The sequence below is a fragment of the Carex rostrata genome, chromosome 5 (assembly GCF_964058835.1).
Source record: "Carex rostrata chromosome 5, lpCarRost1.2, whole genome shotgun sequence".
NCBI classification, from domain to species: domain Eukaryota; kingdom Viridiplantae; phylum Streptophyta; class Magnoliopsida; order Poales; family Cyperaceae; genus Carex; species Carex rostrata.
This window is the reverse complement of record NC_135922.1, coordinates 3,323,876-3,329,349: the sequence shown is the minus strand read 5'-3', so window position 1 is coordinate 3,329,349 and position 5,474 is coordinate 3,323,876. Positions and strand designations below refer to the sequence as shown.

At 34.9% G+C, this 5,474-nt stretch overlaps 2 pseudogenes; both read right to left on the bottom strand.

Moving 5' to 3' along the window:
- On the bottom strand, positions 1 to 961 carry LOC144554502 (galactoside 2-alpha-L-fucosyltransferase pseudogene; annotated as a pseudogene).
- Positions 962 to 2,275: 1,314 nt separating this feature from the next.
- On the bottom strand, positions 2,276 to 4,978 carry LOC144554501 (putative fucosyltransferase 8 pseudogene; annotated as a pseudogene).
- Positions 4,979 to 5,474: the final 496 nt, after the last annotated feature.

Here is a 5,474-nt window from a genome sequence, read left to right as displayed (position 1 = left end):
CTAGTCAAATAACTTGATCCCAATATCAGAATCTGGACATTGCTTCACATATTGTTGCATTTTTTTCTTATCGATCATCTTTCCCTTGCAGCTGGGTTTAGCTGCAGTAAGATAACATGGTTCTATTGAAGTTTCTCTAACACATGCATGGAGGATCGGGTAAATTTTTATCCCAAATTGTCATTAAAATTAACGGCTTTATCGATCCCAGCAAGGCCATAACTGACATATCCAAAAGTGGAATAGCCAGTTGTTATAAGCACATCACAAAGACTAAGCAAATATATCCCTGCAAGTGCTTTTTGATTGTGTGATTGGCTCTCTGTATTTGCTCTTCTTCGTGGCTTGGTTGGTAAACACTCACCAACTCTTCGGTTTTAACCGAGTGCTCATAGTACATGGATTTGGCCTTCTCGTAGTAATATGCATACAATGATACTACTAAAATTGCTTTCAAAGGCTTTTGTTCATCGGTTTTGAGAGCTTTTGTTCCATTCAAATCAAGTTCAGGAAGTACACTTTCTTCTTTAGAACAATTTAGGATCTGTTGAAACATAACATGAGAAGAAACTTTTGTAAACCAAAAGACGCGTACTTGTATACCAATTTTCTCATCTTCCTTGGCAAGATAAGACATGTAGTATCTCCTGACCAATCCCCAAACATTGTTATTGGGATGAATTAAATAGTGTGCTAGTAGAGAACACACTCTCTTTTGTTGGAAATAACCGGCCGAGTTCTTGTTCAAACAGATGCGTTGAGTAAAGAGATGGGATAAACTATAGATCAGATTTTATTAACAACCAATTGACTTTTCCGAGGACAATTTGATCGTCATTGCAAAAAAACAACATGTCTAAGCATGATAATCCTCAACTAGATGGACATAAACATAAGAGGGCAACGGCTCGACCTCAGTATTAATTGAATGATTGCTTATTATAACATGCTTATCTAGCATATTACCATATGTTACATTAGAGTTAACATTTCCTTGTCCTTAGTCTCTGTGTTGCAACACAAAGAATCTTGGCAAGTCTTATATATCCTTATCCTTAGTCTTTGTGGTGCAATTAAGATTCTTTTATTAGGAATAAGGATAAGGATAATGCAATTGACATACACATAAAATTAATGAAGTGATAAATATTAATTGTGCACAATTTGATTATGAAAATTAAGTCTGAAGCCATTTAATCTCAGGATTTTAAATTGAAGTACTAATCAGTACAGAAAAAAATATTGAAAATATAAGTATATATAGCAACTCACTTTACCTTATAAAGAAAATAAATTTTATTTCATGTTTCAAATTCAACGCGCGTGTACAATTAATTATAACCTATTAGGAAATTATTTCCATCAAACCAATCTATAATAGATAACTTGATCTCCTCACTAAATTGTTTACATAAAAAATACTCATCTAATCAAACAACTTGATCCCGTGATCACAATCTGGACATTGCTTCACATATTGTTGCAATTTTTCCTTCTCGATTGTCTTTCCCTTGCACCTGACTTTTGTTGGATTAATATTACATGTTTCCATTGAAGCTTCTCTTACACATGGCATAGTGGGTATTTTTCTATACCAAATTGGCATTAAAATTAGATGATTGATTCCTGTGAGGCCATAACTAACATACCCAAAAGTAGACCGAGCACTTGTCACAAGCACATCACAAAGACTAAGCAAAAATATATCTCTGCTAGTGCTTAATTTTTTATTGTGTGATTGGGTCGCCGATTTTTTCGTTTCTTCATGGCTCGGTTGGTAAACACTTACCAACTCTCCAGTTTTAACCGAGTGCTCATAATACATGGATTTTAACTTATCGTAGTAATATGCATACAATGATACTACTAAGATTGCTTTCGAAGGATTTTGTTCATCAGGTTTGAAGGTTTTAATTTGTTCAATTTTGTAAATTTAGCGTTCAAACCCTCCAAAAAACATTTCAAATAAGTTTTTTTATAAATTCTTGTGCTTGCTAATAAAACTTGTCACACAGTCAATAGAAAAAAACATTCAATATTCATAAAATTGACAGTATTGTATCTGAAACAGATCTTAGATTAGAAAATAAACACATCTAGTCAAATAACTTGGATCTCCTTATTAAAATCGTTACATTGCTTAACACACTGTTACAATTAATTTTCCTTTCAAATATCACTACTGATCATCTAGTCATACAACTTTGATCTCCTTATTAAAATCTTTAAATTGCTTCACATACTGTTACAATTTTTCCTTTAAAAAATAACTCATCTAGTCAAATAACTTGATCCCATCAAAATCTGGACATTGCTTCACATATTGTTGAACTCTTTCCTTCTCAATTGTCTTTCCCTTATTGCATCTGACTTTTGTAGGACTAAGATTACATGGTTCCATTGAAGCTTCTCTAACACAAGGCCTAGCTGGTAGTTTTTCCCAAATTGGCATTAAAATTACTGGCTTGATGCCCGCGAGGCCAGCACTAACAGATCCAAAAGTAGACCAACCACTTGTCATAAGCACATCACAAAGACTAAGCAAATATATATCTGCAAGTGCTTTTTGATTGTGTGATTGGTTCTCTGTATTTTGTTTTTCTTCGTGGCTCGGTTGGTAAACACTCACTAACTCTCCGGTTTTAACTGAGTTCTCATAGTACATGGATTTTAACTTCTCGTAGTAATAGGTATACAATGATGCTACTAAAATTGCTTTCGAATGTTTTTGCTCATCAGGTTTGAAGGGTTTTGTTCCATTGAAATCAAGTTCAGGGAGTACACTTTCAATTTTTGAGCATTTTTGGATATGTTGGAATATAACATCAGAAGAAACTTGTGTAAACCCAAAAACGCGTATTTGTATACCAATTTTCTCATCAGCCTTAGCAAGATAAGACATGTAGTATCTCCTAATGGATCCCCATACATTATTACTGGGATGAATTAAATAGTGCGCTAATAGGTAGAACACACTCCCTTTTGATGGAAATAACCGACCGAGTTCTTCTTCAAACATAGGTGATGATGAACAAAGAGATGGGAGAAAGTATACATCGGATTTTAGTAACAACCAATTGACCTTTCCAAGGACAATTTGATCATCATTGCAATAAAACAACATGTCTGACTTACGATAATTGTCAACTAGATAGACATACACATAAGAGGGCAATGACTCGGCCTTGGTATTATTCGGTTCATTGCTTATTATAACATGTTTATCTAGCATGTTGCCATATGTCACATTAGAGTTAACATCAATCTTGTCTAGGTTTTTGATAGGGAAATCAGGAGGTAAAATCCATGAGCTATCAGGAAATGGTTCACAAAAGAGGTCAACCAATTCATCGGTCAATTGAATTAACAGAACTCTATTGGTGATAATAGCATAGAAAAAGGTACTTGTAAGGGATAGCATTCGGTTGCCTAACCCTGCAATTGGGATCCAAACCACATAGTTGCATTCTGATTCTATACTGTGACCTGAGTTCAACTGCTGAATCGACTTCTGATAAAGAGGCGTATTTGGGCCGCATTTCTTGTGGAGAATTTCATAATTTCTTAGCTTCTGTAAAAGGTATGAAGATGGCTTGTAGGGTGATGATTTGCGAAACAATGGCCACTCGAATCGGCTCAAACATGAATCGTTGTCAAAGTTTGAGGGGATGAGTACATGGAGATAGTTATTTTTTGATGGTGTAGAAGTTTGATTTGAACCATAATTCAACCCTGGATATCAAAACTTTTATGAGCTACGAGAACTTGTATAAATGAACAAATTAACTACATAATATGAAAAAAAAAAAACTGTTTTTTTCTCATTATTTAGTTGAAGAAAAAAAAAATCATGTTTATCCTTATGAAACCTTCAAAATTACATACATTTTTTCTTACAAAAATTAGTTGCATGATGGCATTTGATAGTAACCATTTTTATAATGTTTGGGTTCACAATTAAAAGATAACTGACTAACGAAATAATAATTAGTTTGCAACACTGAAACAATCCATATTAAATTGCTATTAATATTTCTTTAGAGGTAGTTAGCTAGTATTAAATTGCTTGATCAACATTAATTGCATTCTTAGATGATAATTCCATTGAAGAAAAACAAGACCAACCGTTGTCCATTAAACATATAAAATATTTCCTTTAAAGTGCATCTCCTACCTACCACTATTACAATGCTAATCAACTCCTATAATTCGCATCCACTATTATCTCCAATACATTATATTTGATCTTCTATTAGCATTGCATTTAGTGGAGTTGGTTAGGAAAACAATTACTGGTATTAAGGGGGGGAAAGTTTGTTTCTACATTGAATATTCAAATTTAAATGTTCAAAATATTCAAATTTAAAATTAATTTCACTAATATGTAGGATTTAAGCTTTTAGAAATCGTTATCGTGCCCCATGCTAAATCACCCCCCCTGCCCAACTTGATAGTGCAACAAATAATGTTACAAAGACACGTCTGCTTCTAATGTGAAAAAAAAGATCAAATCTGTGTTTGGCTAGAATAAGAATAGAGTTAATTCTAGAAAAACTCTTTCATTTTTTATTTATTCTCAAAAAGTGTTGATACAAACACAAATTTGAAAAAAAAAAAAAAAAAATTTTAGCCCAAGTATAGGTCTATTTTAAGTTTTTAATCCATAGAAATTGTGGGTTAGTGCAAGTTAGTGGAGTTAGAGCATCTGCATCGGCTTGCAATTACGCTTGCAAATCCGACGTGTCATTTCAAAAATGCAAAAGCAACGATGCAGAGGCAATTGCAGAAACGAAAGCTTTCAGAATTTGCAAGCTTGCAAATCGCTTGCAAAGCGCTGAAAATTCCCGTTCGCTCGCTGAAATTAGTATTCGCGCGCACTCATCAACGGAAAATATCTCGTTGCTCTTCCCCTACCTGTCCCCATTTCAGCCTTCGTTAAGCTTCGTTGTCTCTCATTTTCACCGCCGTTCTTCTCCATTTCAGCCTCCGCCAAGCTTCCGCTGCTCTGATGGCCTATCTTCTCGGATCCAAATTGGATCCGTTATATCTCTGCACAGAAATCCGGTCGCCACCACCTCCGCTATCTCGCCACTCTTCCCCTCCCTCCCACTTCTCCCGCACCAATTTATCCTTGATAATTAAAAAGAAGCTCACGAAACCAGAGATCTGAAGGCGACATTGACGGAGATGATGAAATTGACAGAGCTCTGCCTTGGCAGTCGAGCACAAGCAGGCGATCGCTTCAACTGATTCGGCAAAGGTCATGATTCGGAGCATGAGATGGGTACTGCCGCTTTGTACACTCCTGCTCTTGTTTAGGCACACAAAGCTTGTTGTCGTTATTTCACATATTTGGTATCACCTTTTGCTCCTCTCAGTACAACTTATTGCTTTTTTTCTCTTTCTAATTACAATTTTACACCTTCCTTTAGCTAATCAACTTTTATTTTTCCTTCATCCAGATTATGAAAATA